Consider the following 16,642-nt stretch of genomic DNA (forward strand, 5'->3'; position numbering starts at 1 on the left):
TCTAGCTCATTCCCTCTAGCGCGGATTCAGTTGCTTTTACATTCATCTGTATTCCATTGACAGTGGTAGCACCTCCCTGTCCTGTTTTCCTGTAGCTGAGGAATCTATCTATTTTCTTGTGAGGTAGCGCGCATGTATTTCTCTATATTATCTTACATTTTGGGATTAGCTATAAATCTAAAAACTGAGACAATTGACGAGGTTGTGAAAACGTGTGTTGTTATGCACAATTACATCCTGGCACAAGAGTGACCCAACTTAGAACTTGAGGAACATGTTACATTGCATGATTACCAAGATCACCCTCTGAGGACTACAGTGGAAGTTGCCCAGATGAGGGATAACTTTGCTGCATACTTTATTTCTGATAATGGACGTGTCATGGCAAGACGGAATGGTTTAAGCCACTGAGTATGTACCTGTAATGTAAAAATGTACCTGTAATGTTTAAATGTACCTGTAATGTTTGCTGAATTACATAATAAAATACCTGTAGTAAAACACCTGTTAGAAGTTCCCTCAACAATACAGTACACACGTGTGTGTTTGCGGTGACGGCGCTTAAAGAGACAAATAAAACACAGATATTGTGCAAAGAAAATAAACATTTAACAAAAAAATAACTGGGTTTAGGATCGGGGTCTATCGGAGGATGACATGTGGTGGACGTTGGGGGTGTGGAGCTGTGAGGATTGGGTGGTAGTTGATGAGAAAGGGGTTGCATGGGAAGGGGCAACAAATTGAAGGATTGGATCATGGATGGGACTGGATTCATTGGGAGTAGACAACACAGTGGAATCATGGGAATGGATAGACAAACTAGAAGGGACAGAAACAAGGGAAGGTAGTGACACATTTGACAACAGAGACACATTGGTAGGTGAGGGTAGAGGTGGTGGGTCCAATTTTGGCAGGGTTTTTTGCCTCTGGGTCTTCGTCCTGGTGGGAATGTGTTTAGTTTTTGACCTTTGCTTTGCCAAGTGGGAGTGGTGGCCTCTGTAGCAGTCTTCTGGAGTGGTGCTGGATTGGGCAGCGTGGTGGATGCTACTGGCTGCAGGGGTGCTGAACTTGGGAAAGTAGTGGTGGATGCTGTTGGCTGCAGGGATGATGAACTGGAGGCGGTGGTGGTGGAGGATGGTTCGGTGCTGTGGGAGTTTGAAAGTAGATGTTCGGCTGCTGGTAATATCCTCCAGCCCATGGATTGTAGCTTTGGGACTGTTGCTGCAATGCGTGGCTGTAAGCAGCCTGGCAGGCCTGCATGACGTTGATCTGGAATTGAGGCGAAAGGTGTTCCGACACTTCCCGCTCTATTGAAGAAAAAAAATGTCATGCTGGTCTCTCAAGGTCGGCTTCCAGGCAGTCAAGGCGTTTGTTAACATCCTGTAGAAGTGTGTTCACATGGATGAACCCACTCTTCAGTCTATCACCAAGCAACTTAATCCCATCCTGGAAGACCAAGCTTAAGTACATAAACTCAGGCATGAGTGACCTCTCCCAGGCCCTCTGCCGTTGAGGAGACCCAACAAAAGCAGCAGCAGAGGGCTGGAAGAGGGGAAAACCTGATGGACCGGCGTCTGCCTGTTCCTCAGCCTCTGATGCCTGACAGGTTGCTACATCGCTGGTGGATGATCGGGATTGTGTCTGTTCATTGGCTGGTCGATGAGGGGCTGGTCCAACAGAGGACTATCCAGGTTGTGTGGTGATAATAAAAGAAAAACATTAGTAAAAATAAAAAAAGGTTAAATAATAGTAAGACAACACAAAAGATACTCACGTTCGCGTAGCAAGCGCAGGCCTCAGAAAAGCAAGGTTACGGTGGTATTTGTATTTTCTTATCATCTTTTGAGCAGCACCACTTTTAACCTGGTTCTCCTGTCTCATGTCCTTGTTGAAGCGATCCTTCATCGAGCGCCAACACACTCTTATTCTCTTCACTGTTAAGGGACAAAGTGAATTAGTTGCTCTTTTTCAATGTCCTGTTTGGCTTCTTCCCATTGTGGAACCTATAGATCCAATAAAACAAAATAATTTTAAGTCAAATGAGAAAAAAATCATAGTCATCATATAGTGGTAATATGTGGTCTGGACATGGTGTGGTGGTATTTGTTCCTTGTATGTGCTATTATTTGGTCACTATGTGGTGGTAATATGTGGTCTGGTCATGGTGTGGTGGTATTTGTTCCATGTATGTGGTATTATTGGTCATCATATGGTGGTAATATGTGGTCTGGTCATGGTGCAGTGGTATTTGTCTCCTGTATGTGATATTATTGGTCATTTTAAAAATTGAAAAATAAATAAAAATATACCTAAATTGTATTGGATATTTTAACAAATTTTTAATAGGTTAGAGTAGAGTAGGGCCCGACCTTGTTGTGGTGGCGGCTTAAAAATGTTTTGACTGTGGTCAGTTTGAGGGGTGGAGGCGAGGCTGGGGTGGAGCCTGGGTGGAGTCTCAAGGGGGCCTCAAAATTTTGCCAGTATGGGGCCCTGAAATTCCTAGTGGCAGCCCTGATTACCTGTAAACTGACACTATATACAGAGCTCCTGTGTATAATGGCATTTATGGTAATATTGTTTATTTTTATTAATGATAGATATTTTAATTTTCAATCACTATGTGGTGGTAATATGTGGTCTGGTCACAGTGTGGCAGTATTTGTTCCTTGGATGTGGTATTATTAGGTCACAATGTGGTGGTAATATGTGATCTGCACATGGTGTGATGGTATTTGTTCCTTGTATGTGGTATTATTCGGTCACTATGTGATAGTAATATGTGGTCCGGCCATGGTGTGGTGGTATATATCCCTTGTATGGGTATTATTGGTAATTTAAAAAAATGTATGTGACACATTCCCTTAAAGAAAATAAATAAAAATATACCTAAAAAGAGAATTTGATATTTTAAGAAATGTTTAACAGGTTAGAGTAGGGTACGGCCAGGCCAAAAAAGTCTAACTTGTCGTGGTGGTGGCTTAAAAAGTATTTTGGCCAAAGCAAAAGCTGCTGGCTATGCATGTGATCTGGTGTTCGATGGGAACTGTTAATGAGTGATTGTTGAGGATGTGGTGCAGAAGTGGAGTTTTTCCAAAAGTGGGCGGTGGGACTGTGGAAGGTTCGAGGGGTGGGGCGGAGTATCATGCTGGCCAAAAATGTTGCCAGTATGGGGCCCTGAAATTCCAATTGGCAGCCAGCACATGAGGTAAGCAACATAGCAAATCAGAAAAAGTATACTACATTTCTAACTGAAGGTATTTGCTATTATTATTATTACACTTACTACATATCGGAATAGGATCTTGGAAATGGGAATACTCCTCTTAGCTTAAGCTGTCTGTTAGAAAGATATTTGTAGCATCTATGGTATTATGCAAGAACCTGATCCTCCAAACTGGTAACACTGGTACATCACTGGCGCATTGTGCTACGTGTATCTCAGTTATAAAGCCTACAAGTAAAAAGTGACTGTGAAGAGCCACCGTAAAAATGTGAGCAGATCTGAGAAGAGCCAAAGGAATATGACCTTTCATAGAACTGATTCTGTATGCATAATGGAGCATTGGTGAGCATTTAATGTGCCTCCACCACAGGAACCTAAAGGTATGTGCCAGGAATGGACTGGGGCTGAAATTCAGTCCTGGCATTTGAAATCACACAGGCCCATGTTGTCCCCATCCCCATGAACCAGATGGAATATATTACTAGTATTACCCTGGATGGAGGAAAAGAAGATTTTCTACAAGACCAATATTTCTAATGATACCCATGGCCTGCTGGGGTAAATGATGGAGTCAACAACTTTGTACTCTGTCAACTCAACAGTATGGGTATCTTGAGAACACCGATTCTGTTAACAACATAGCAGACAAGGCAGTCGATGACCACACAGGCCCTTCTGGCATTTGCCAGATGGCCAGTCCGGCCCTTGTATGTGCACACGATCAGGAATTGACAGCGCTTTGGTCGCAGGTGAATTCTCTGTGATCACTGAACCGTGTGGATTCACCCCGTCCAGTACATTCTATGGGTGAAATTTCTTTTGCAGAGACTCCCGTCTGCACAAGACAAATTGACATGCTGCGTTCTGGAGAGATGGGCCGCATGTCAGTCTCCACGGGTGATCCACAGGCGTCTGTGCATGCATAGTGGACATGGGATTTCTTGCACATTTCCTAGAGGGTTTTATCATTAGTAAGCTGCTTTTTTCTCACCCCCTCACAGTCTCCTACAGATTACACTATATTAATTAGATATTTTTTTTATTAATAACCTTTTTCCTGTCATAGACTATCAGAGAAGGGATGTTATTAGTAACACTATAATGTCCCAGTGAGCCAGGGAAGTTTTCATAAGCCCCTTTTCTGCCCCAGACCACCAGGTATGTTACCATTAACTCCCTGCCCAATTCCCGTAGTTCACTAGGGAACTTACAATTATCCACTTCAATGCTGTAACCCACCTGGGGCATCTTCAGTAACCTCTTTCATTGTCCTAGATCATTTGGGAAGATACCTCTTTTGACCACCTATGTGCAATGCATGAAGGTCTCTTTTATGGTGCAAATTGTCCCTGAATTAGCACGTTATCTTACTATCTCTTCCCAATATTTCTTTTATAAAGTTACTTATTGTTTTATAGCTGTTCATCAATGCTTGCTCAGCGCTCCTAATTAAACATTATGAATGACATCATCTGTGGTTTATTGTAATGGGTAATTCCTCCAGCTCGCCTGCATCACCCGTATGGTTTTCATTTACATTTTCCATGCTTATCTGTATCATACATCACTTGAAAGAGGAGGAAATGGTTGTGTAGATTATGAGATGTCAGGGGAAAGTTGCCATATGGAAAGGACAGTAAATTTTGGTATGTAATGAGTACAAATGACTAATCCCCAGAGCAATATTTATCAGCAGGAATATATATATCTGTAGCTGTATCAGATGAGTGTAGACGTCACCTGGTGACAAATTGTATGAACCTTACTTACCCTGTGGTCTGAGCAGTCAGTTTCCAAGCTTGCAGCACATTACTGTGAGGTGACTCCATGCAAAGTTCCCTTTGTAATCAGCTAGAAAAACAAAGTTCTGCTTCACATCTGGAACAGCCTTCTGCTTTCCAGCAATTAGGAATTTGCTAGAAAGACAACTTCAAATATATGCATTAATGTGTACAGTCAGGAATACCAGGTCGGCTTTGCACATCTGGACTCCTATGTATCAAACATATGTGTTATATACCTGTATATAAAGCTGTACAGATGTGTAGTCCATGGTGTATCTATAGGAAATCTATGTAGCCAATGCAGAGTCCACGCGATTTGCTGGGTCTCCAAAACCTACACTGAGTCTTGTACTGTTAGTCCTGAGTCTAGTGCAGCAAAGATAGAGATTCCTGTCAGCTTTGCATCTAAATGGCTGTGAAAAAAAGCAGAATGACTTATTTCCTAACACAAAGTATTGAAGGCAAAAAAGTTCTTGATTTTTTTACTTTTCCATAATCCATCATATAGGTAACTTCCAGTCTACATAACTTACATCCTCTTTAACAACAATGCGTATGTAGATCCTCTAAATCCTAACAGCCTTGAACTTAGGTCATTAAATGGAGAATTTAATTACCTAAGCTGACAGCCTCATACAGGACTGTTGCAGAACTTTTAGGCAAGTTTAGAAAAAAAGCTGCAAAGCAACAATACTTTTGAAGATAGAAGTGTTTAGTGTTTAGAGATAGGCGAACCTGAACAGTAAAGTTCGGCGTCCGTACTGAACACTTAGGCCATGTGCACACGTTCAGGATTTTTAGCGTTTTTTTCGTGTTTTTTCGCTATAAAAACGTGATAAAAACGCGAAAAAAACGCTAACATATGCCTCCTATTATTTACAAGGTATTCCGCATTTTTTGTGCAAATGTTGCGATTTTTTCCGCGAAAAAATCGCATAGCGGAAAAAAAAGCAACATGTTCATTAAAAATGCGGAATTGCAGGGATTCCGCACACCTAGGGGTCCATTGATCTGCTTACTTCCCGCACGGGGCTGTGCACACCATGCGGGAAGTAAGCAGATTATGTGCGGTTGGTACCCAGGGTGGAGGAGAGGAGACTCTCCTCCACGCACTGGGCACCATATAAGTGGTCAAAAAATAAGAAATAAAATAAAAAATAGTCCTATACTCACCCTCGATGTCCCGCGCAGTGTTCCCGCCTCCACTGCACGCTGCCGTTCGGTTCCTGTAGCTGATGTGCGGCGAAGGACCTAGCCGATGACGTCACTGTCCTGTGATTGGTCGTGAGCGGTCATGTGACCGCTCACGTGACCGTGACGTCACGGAAGGCCCTGTGCGCACAGACCAGCTATAGGAAGACGAACGGTCGCCGCTGATGAGATCGTCTGGGTGAGTACAAGCATTTTTTTATTTTTTTTATTATTTTTAAACATTCTATCTTTTACTATAGATGCTGCATAAGCTGCATCTATAGTAAAAAGTTGGTCACACTTGTCAAACAGTATGTTTGACAAGTGTGACCAACTTGTCAGTCAGTTTTCCAAGCGATGCTACAGATCGCTTGGAAAACTTAGCATTCTGCAAGCTAATTACGCTTGCAGAATGCTAAAAAAACGCGAAAAAAACGGAAAAAAAACGCAAAAAAAAAATGCGGATTTCTTGCAGAAAATTTCCGGTTTTCTTCAGGAAATTTCTGCAAGAAATCCTGAACGTGTGCACATACCCTTACTGTTCGGGCACGGACACTGAACAAAACCTCACTAGGAAGTCCATGTTACTGTTCGGGTTCAGCCCCCTGACACCGAGTGTTTGTCACGCTGTCGTGTGCATAACAGTGCAGCAAACACCGCTTCTTATCGGTGGTAAAATCATCACCGCCGGTCAGACAACCACGGTTACCACACTGTCAAGTGACAGAGTGAACCCGCAGCTGTGATTGGAGGTATAAAGTTTACCTTCGGTCACTGGTGTCAGCTGATGGGACTACTTCTCCCATCAGCCAACGTCTGCTGCCGCTAATAACAGTGAGAGCAGGAGCGGCTGAATGGTGTATTCATCAGCCGGCTCCTGTGCTGTAACTAAATAATGCAAAAAAAAATGTGCAGATGGTACGGTCCCTGGTAATTGATTGGGGCTGTCCAGTCCCCGCTGCTTCACCAGTATTTACCTTTAAATCACCTGTGGCCGCATCACAATCTGTAACAGAAGTGAACCAAAAAACAATAACTAAGGTCTAATTTTCACAAGAAAACCTAAAAAGACTAACAGAGACCTAAAAGAATAAATTTTAATATAAGAATTTTTTGGACCACGTGCAGCGTTTTGCACTACCCGCTGCCTATGCCTATCTCCGGCATCCCCTGATGAGCCCCTCTGGACCTCCTTATGGGGCAAAACGCGTCGGGACGAGACATCTGTCTCTTTGAGATAAGTGTATTGTAACTATACATGCGTGCTGCTATGCTGGCGGCTTGTTATAACGCCATCTGTTGTTACTATGCTGGCCATTAGGTCTAACTTATATACTGCTCGACCACATGTATATTAGTATGTGGAGCACATATTTGTTCTAGCAGAGATGTTATGTGCATTGATGAATCAGATCTCTGGCGAGGGTGCCTCTATATGCTAGAAACATTTTGTTTGGCGAGCATGCCATCATTTGGGCTCTCCTGTTTCTGGTGTTGATGCCATCAAGCATCTCTGACATTTCCTCTGGTGAGAGTGCCCCTTTATTGAGGACACTAGGGTGTGCAGCTAAGTTTTTTAGAGGGATTTGTGATGTTATTGGTTTCCTCACTACTTAAGTAAATACATTTGGGATACAGCTGATATTTTATAACTGATCAATTTGCTTTTCCTTTGGATTGCTTATATTAAATATAAGAGACCAGTTATGCGCAACATCTGAACATTTTATTGTGGTTATTTAATCTCTCTAGTACTAACCATCTATAGCTCACACTATACGCCAGAGCTGAGTAAAATACAAGCTTATCTGTGCTACGTTCTTTCTTCTGCATTGTTTTCACTAAATATAAGAGATCAGTTATGTGCAACATCTGAACATATTATTGTTATTTAATTTCTCCATTAAATACCATCTCTAGCTCACACTATATGCCAGAGCTAATTTAATACAAGCTTTCTTGTGCTATTTTTGTGCACCAACAGTCAGCATTAGCAGCACTGACTAGTGTATATTTTCACACTGTTTTTCTTTTGTTTTGTGGTGTTTTTGGTGGTGGCTTTTGGTAGGGAGACCTGTTAGGGTCTTCAGGGTCAGTCTACGTTGAGCAGGGGCGCCATATCGTATCCCAGGGTGCCAACCTCCGCTGTCAGGAAGGGAATTCATGTAGGGAAAGGCACCTCTATCTTCCCTAGTCATTCTTTATACGTGTATTGGTATTCTACATCAGGTACCAGAGACCCTACAGGCTCTCTACTATTGGTTTTCATATGATATCGTATTTGGTCTACCTTTTTTTAATTATTATATTAAAATTTATTCTTTTAGGTCTCTGTTAGTCTTTTTAGGTTTTCCTGTAACAGAAGTGGCATATCTTACAGATTGTGATGCCACCACCAGTGATTTAATGCGAGGTACAGCACTGCTATGGTACTTGAGAGCCAGGCACCATTAAAGAGTCACTGGGCTAGTAATTGTTTGGAGCTGCGTGGTGTAAAGGAGTTTAGCAGCAGTGATTTAGTGATGCATTGTAGGAGGGTGCTCTATAAAGAGGGCTGAGAGGAGCGATGTTCTGCCGGAGAGGGATGTACATAGAGGAAAGAAGTGATATTCTTCAGGGTGGGACTGTATATAGAGGCTGCTGAGGGAGAATATTTTGCAGGATGGAGGTCCAAAACAGCATCAATTCTCCTACGTACACTTGTACACAGATTTTGAAGGAACTCGGCAGGAAGTTGTTCCAAACATCTTAGAGAAGTAATCACAGATCTTCTGTGGATGTAGGTTTGTGCAAATGCTTCTATCTCTTCATATAATCCCAGACATACTCAATGATGTTGAAATCAAGACTCTGTGGGGGCCATATCATCATTTCATCACTTTCAAGACATCTTGGCCCCAGATTAATCAAAAGTGATTACACCAAAATTCTGGCATAAATCGCTTTTAAAAGTCATAAACTCTGTTTGCTATGCAGAGTGGCTCATACATTTTACAACTTTTGGCATTTTCGCAGCAATGTCACCCAGCTCCACCAAAATAGTTGAAATGGAGGAGTGACGCTACAGCATGTCTACTTTATAATGAGTGTCCATAACTCCAGAAATCCTGCTCCAGTCCCTGGCTGGAGTAAGATTTATGGTGGGCCACACGCCATTTATTAGACATGCCAGATTCATTATGAGGCATGCACCTCTCAATAGATCAAGAGCAAATCTGACATCAACGCATGCCATCAACACAACGTCTCTCTGATGATATTGCATGATGGATAAGTATATGTATGTATATCCAGCATTGAGGACACCATTACTCTTGGGCAATTCCCCAACTCCGTCTGCTGAAATAAAGCTCCAAACTTGCAAGAAGCTTCTATCGTTCTTCACTGTTGCTCCAGTCGCTCATCATTATGCCGCTCTAGAGCCCTTTGGTGAACAAGATGCCTCCTGTCACCAAAATATTTAAGATTTTGATGAATCAGTCCAGAATACCTGCTGCGATTTTTCTGCACTCCAGTTCCCATGTTAGTGAATAATTGACTTGACTTGTTGTAATGTCTGTATGATTTTTTTGGACAAATTTCTTCCATGAACACCATTTCTGGCCAGGCTACTCCAATAGGTCTAGAAGGGTCCCACTGGTTGCGCCAGTTCTAAGCTCATGGCACTGGTGGACAACTTCCAATTTCAAAGGGGAGTAAGCATAATATGTTTTTCATCTGCTGCTTTAAGTTTTATTGACTGACCACTGCATCTACGGTCCTCAACATTTCCTATTTATTGCTTCTTCTTCAAAAGAGCTTGAAAAGCATATCTTGAAACCCCAGTCTGTTTTTAACTTTTTCCCTGGGAAATATCTTGATGATGCAGTATAACTACCTTGTATCTTGTTGCTGTCCTCAGACTTGCCATGGTGTATGATCTGTGACATCAAATTTTCTTTTACAACCTCACCTTTTACAGGAGAGTTTATCTGTTCCTGACCCAGTTCTAGGCCTCCCACACTGCTGTGTGTATCAGTAAATTACTGTATTTCAACTTGTATATCCATATTATATGAAAAAAGGGGCAGGGAGGGGAAAGGAAAAAATGATTGAGAAGTAAAGGTACCTTCACACGAAACGACATCGCTAGCGATCCGTGACGTTGCAGCGTCCTCACTAGCGATATCATTTCGTTTGACACGCAGCAGCGATCAGGATCCTGCTGTGATGTCGCTGGTCGCTGAATAAAGTCCAGAACTTTATTTGGTCGTCCGATTGCTGTGTATCGTTGTGTTTGAAAGCAAAAGCAACGATACCAGCGATGTTTTACACTGGTAACCAGGGTAAACATCGGGTTACCAAGCGCAGGGCCGCGCTTAGTAACCCGATGTTTACCCTGGTTACCAGCGTAAAAGTAAAAAAAACAAACAGTACATGCTCACCTGCGCGTCCCCCAGCGTCTGCTTCCTGACACTTACTGAGCGCCGGCCCTAAAGTGAAAGTGAAAGCACAGCGGTGACGTCACCGCTGTGCTGTTAGGGCCGGAGCTCAGTCAGTGTCAGGAAGCAGACGCTGGGGGACGCGCAGGTGAGCATGTACTGTTTGTTTTTTTTACTTTTACGCTGGTAACCAGGGTAAACATCGGGTTACTAAGCGCGGCCCTGCGCTTAGCAACCCGATGTTTACCCTGGTTACCCGGGGGCCTCGGCATCGTTGGTCGCTGGAGAGCGGTCTGTGTGACAGCTCTCCAGCGATCAAACAGCGACGCTGCAGCGATCGGCATCGTTGTCGCTATCGCTGCAGCGTCGCTTCGTGTGAAGGTACCTTTAAGAGCAAGGACGAGGTATAGAGGTTAGATAGTAACGTCTACCTCTCAGGGTCTAATCTAAGAGGTACAGATTATGAATAAATTGAACACTAGGAAACTGCAAAACAAACAGATCCCAATGCAAGTTCCTAACTGAGGGTTATCTTTACAAGCGTAAGGCAGATGTTCAGACCAAGGGTTCCTATTAGGGGGAACCATAGACTATATAGCGAATAAAGTAATACAGACGGATATTACATTAATATAATGTTAAACTGAAATGCCGTTCTAACATATGGTATGAACGGAGATATTCTATATAATGGAAGAGTGGCATACACATGGGCTAGCTGGCAAATTTTAGTCTGGGGGCAAGCAAAAAGCACTGACCCATGAGTAGCATGCCCCATCCATAAAGGAACCTGTCATGTCTGATAACGCTATTACCCGGAAGATATGAGGTTACTCTGCGGGTTAATACCACATTATACTGGGAAAGCTGGGTGACAACATGTAAGATAGCTAGAACTCACCTTCGTCACCAAGCTTCTCCAATAAGAGACTTAACCTGGCAGAAGTGAATGATTTAAGGATTTTAGGAGGGAACTGCTTCTTAAATAAATCCCTTAATCCCGTCTGCAAATGGAAGCTTCAGTATAAATCAATGTCTAGTTCTGTCTATGCTGCAAGCACATTTTTTAACTCGATTTTTGCATACAGGCTGCCCCCTATAAGATAGAAGTCTGCCCCCTTGTGGCCTTGAGTTGAAGTGCACTTAGCAATAGACGTTCATGGACAGTAGCAAAGCCAGCATCTGCTTACCTAAAGGGCCATGGCTTACACCAATCCCGTCTTAATGTACACAAACACGCTTTTCAGGATTTATAAGGCTGAACCCCGGAGGACACAATGCCACACAGATTACACAGTCTGAGATTACACACCGCTTTCAAGTAACTGCAGATACAGGGACTCGTTTATAGGAAACAAAACCTTGATTGAGCACCGAATTAACCTTGGTCGTTTTGTAATCTTTAGAGATCATGCCCCTTAGAAACAAGTCTGCGTCATGCACAATGCCCTCTGCGTAACACATTCTCAAGACGTCTGCGGATTAGCAAGAAGTAAATGATGAGTCACTAAGGGAAACCCATACAGCTATTATATGGTCATATTTATCTGTAAGAATCTCAGCCTATGTGTCGAAACTTGTACAGAGCCAGCAGAGCTGTCAAATGTATTCTTGGCAAAGGTCTCAACTCCTCATGCCTTCTGGGTTGACTAAGGCAAATGCAACTCGAAGAAGATTTACTTCCCATTTATAAAGTGTACAACACCACAAGATATTTGGGTCACAGTCTCGCAGATCAAATCCATGAACAAATTTGGAACCCAAACCAGACCACCTAAATACATACAAACACTGAAAAAGACCCCATAAAAAATAAAGATGTCTTGTCAGACACCTAAACAAGTAAAGGCCCCAGACCAGTCCCACTATTAGCAAGATACAAACCTAGATAACAATACCTTAACAAATACTGACCCCCAAAACTATTATAGATCCATCCCAGACAGCTTAAAAGAAAAAAAAAAATCAAAACTAATACTGACTATAATCTATGAATAAATACAAATCTCGAAATAAATATACACTGCTCCAAAAAATAAAGGGAATGCTAAAATACCACAACCTAAATATCCCTGAATAAAACATTCCAATTGCAAATCTTTATTCACTACATAGTTTAATGCGTTGAGAACAATTCCAAAGACATACTGATAGGGAATTTAGATTGTGAGCCTCAATGGGGACAGCGATGATAATGTGTGCAACCTGTAAAGCGCTGCGGAATATGTTAGCGCTATATAAAAATAAAGATTATTATTATTATTATTATTATTAAACAATAAAACATAAAAATGATCAATGTAAATCAAAATTAATATCTCATGGAGGTCTGGATTGGAATTGATACTCAAAATCAAAGTGGAAAATCAAATTACAGGCAAATCCAAATTCAGCGAAAATGCTTCAAAACAAGGAAATGGTGCTTGGTAGTGTGTGTTGCCCCCATGTGCCTGTATAACCTTCCTACAGTGCCTGGGCATGGTCCTGATGAGGTGGCGGATGTTCTCCTGAGGCATCTCCTCCCAGATCTGGATTAACTCATTAGTCAACCCCTGGACAGTCTGTGGTGCAACGTGGTGTTGGTGGATGGAACGAGACATGATGTCCCAGATGTGATCGACTGGATTCAGGTCTGGGGAACGGGAGGGCCAGTCCATAGCATCAATGCCTTCATCATGCAGGAACTGCTGACACACTTTAGCCACATGAGGCCTAGCATTGTCATGTGGAGCGCCCCCAGACGCAGGGCCGCGGGGTACTCGGTACCGGGCCTCTCAGTCTCGGTCCTGGGGTTGTCACGGTGGCTAGACCCGGTCCGTGACCCTGCTAAGGGGCGTCCAATGAAAGGTGTGATGCTGGTGCGTGGTGCAAGGTGCGATGAATAACGAGGACACAGTGTTGCAGTCTCTTTACCTCTTTACTGAAGGCTTCAGGATCCACAATCCAGAGTACTGCTAACAGGGCTGGCTGAGACCGGCCTGTCCGAAGGCATATCCAGAGTTTCCTTTGCAGGTGGAAATCAGTGCCTACCTTCTAGCGCCTGTGTGTTGTAGTACCTCGCTGCTGAGCACCACGGGATAGTCCTCACAACTGTTGTGTCTGTTTCTGATGTTCTTTCTCACAACTCGTATCTGTTCTGATGTTCTTCTCCGTCCCCCAGATGATATGGCTAGGACGCACCCGTATGACGGGTAGGCCTGGAGTTCTTCCGGGACCCTAGCATCGCCCCTCTCCCACAATTGCCTCCTATGTCTACTTAGGTGATTTAGGTGAGACAGACAACCTAAAGTCAACTGTCCTGCCGCTGTTTGAAGTACTGCTTGGAGCCCAATGCTTCCTCGGCGTTCCGGTCACCGGCTACGCGCCTCAGTAGGATGTTGCCACGATCTTAAGGCACGACTCCTACTGGTTCTGTTCTCCTTTTTGCTGCGATCTCGTTTCTCACTTCTCCACAATAAACTTCGCTTCGTATCCTTTCTTAAGATGCCGCCGCATTCAAGTGCAAGCGCGGCTCCGTAACGTTCTGTCCTGTTCGCTAGGTCACTGTCAGGATCCCACCCCTGACAGAGACCCCCCTGAATCTTCCCCTGCAACACCCTCTGCCACAGGATGTTGCCTGGATCCAACCCAGTCAGCTTCTGGCTAACTTCCTATCCAGCCCCCAGTTTTACCAGATTGTGAGGAGTGGCCTAATACATAGAACCCTTTGCTCCCCCTGGTGGCCAGAGTGTGAAGTGTACTGTGTGACTGTGATACCTGGTCAGGTGAACTCCTTTAGTGCCATCAGACGTACCTTCACTCCCCTTAGTGGCGGAGCGTCAGTACTGCAATGACCAGGACTCTGGGGCGCTGCACATGCATCAGAAGGAACCCAGGGTCCAGTGCACCTGCATATGGTCTCACAATGGGTCTGAGGATCTCATCCCAGTAGGTAATGGCAGTCATTCTACCTCTTCCTAGCACATGGAGGGATGTGTGGCTCTCTTAAGAAATGCGTCCCACTCCCCACACCTTTACTGACCCACTGCCAAACCGGTCATGCTGGAGGATGTTGCAGGTAGTAGAACGTTCCCCACGGCGTCTCCAGACTCTGTCATATCTGTCATGTGCTCAGTGTGAACCTGCTCTCATCCATGAAGAACACAGAGCGCCAGTGTAGAATCTGCCAATCTTAGTGTTCTGTGGCACATGTCAATCGCCCTGCACGGTGTTGGGCTGTAAGCACAACACACACTTGTGGACATCGGGCCTTCTTATCACTCTCATGAAGTCTGTTTCTGACAGTGTGACAGACACATGGATGTTAGTGGCCTGCTGGAGGGGATTTTGTAGGGCTCTGGCACTTCTCCTCCTGTTCGTCCTAGATCAGACTGCCTAAAAATGGATGTATTGGTGTATATGACACCAATGCTTAAATAAATTAACCATATCAGTAAGATAAATTAAATCAGTCAGAAAGCCTCCTGACAAATCTGTATGTGAAACGAGCGTCAAGGTACTGAGCAGTGTGGCCCCTAATACATGATGTCATATGATTGGTATAGCTGCTTGTTTATGTGATACATGGATATATGGAGACTAATTTAGAGGGTCTTTCTGACTGACTTAATATATCTTACTGACATGGTTACTTATTTGAAGTATTGGTGTCATTCCTCGACGAAACCACAAAAACACTAGTGCATGCCCTTATCATCTCCCGCCTTGACTACTGCAACCTCCTACTCTCTGGCCTCCCCTCTAGCACTCTGGCACCACTCCAATCCATCCTACATTGTGCTGCCCAACTAATCTACCTGTCTCTCTGCTATTCCACAGCCTCTCCCCTATGCCAAGCCCTTCACTGGCTTCCTCGACGAAACCACAAAAACACTAGTGCATGCCCTTATCATCTCCCGCCTTGACTACTGCAACCTCCTACTCTCTGGCCTCCCCTCTAGCACTCTGGCACCACTCCAATCCATCCTACATTGTGCTGCCCAACTAATCTACCTGTCTCTCTGCTATTCCACAGCCTCTCCCCTATGCCAAGCCCTTCACTGGCTTCCTATCGTCCAGAGACTCCAGTTCAAAACCCTTACTATGACATACAAAGCCATCCACAACCAGTCTCCTCCATACATCTGCGACATGGTCTCCCGGTACTTACCTACACGCAACCTTCAATCCTCATAAGATCTCCTTCTCTATTCCCCTCTTATCTCTTCTTCCCACAACCGCATCCAAGACTTCTCCCGTGCTTCCCCCATACTCTGGAACTCTCTAATCCAACACATCAGACTCTCGCCTACCATAGAAACTTTCAAAAAAAACCTGAAGACTCACCTTTTCCGACAAGCCTACAGCCTGCAGTGATCCTCAACCTTCTGAACCGCCGCATGACCAGCTCTACCCTCTCCTAGTGAATCCTCACCCATCCCCTGCAGACTGTGAGCCCTCGCGGGTAGGGTTATTGCTTGGAAATTCGGAGACATGTCAGTAGTTTATAAAATAAAAGAACAATTTACATTTTACTTAAAAATATACATATAAAGAGGAAAATCAGACAAACTGAACATTTTGCAGTGGTCTCTTAATTTGTGCCAGAGCTGTATATATTTTGGTGGTAATTATAGGATTATGCATTATTTGCTGGTACTCCCAAAATCTAACTTACCGTATATACTCGAGTATAAGCCGACCCGAGTATAAGCCGAGACCCCTAATTTTGCCACAAAAAAACTGGGAAAACGTAATGACTCAAGTATAAGCCTAGGGTGGAAAATGCAGCAGCTACCAGTAAATGTCAAAAATAAAAATAGATACCAATAAAAGTAAAATTTAGACATCAGTAGGTTAAGTGTTTTTGAATATCCATATTGAATCAGGAGCCCCATATAATGCTCCATATTAAAATATGCCCCATATAATGCTGCACAAATGTTGATTATGACCCCATAAGATGCTACATACAGACATTTGCCCCATACAATGCTGCACAAATGCTGATTATGGCACCATAAGATGCTCCATACAGACATTTG

Source organism: Ranitomeya variabilis, chromosome 1 (assembly GCF_051348905.1).
Source record: "Ranitomeya variabilis isolate aRanVar5 chromosome 1, aRanVar5.hap1, whole genome shotgun sequence".
NCBI lineage: Eukaryota > Metazoa > Chordata > Amphibia > Anura > Dendrobatidae > Ranitomeya > Ranitomeya variabilis.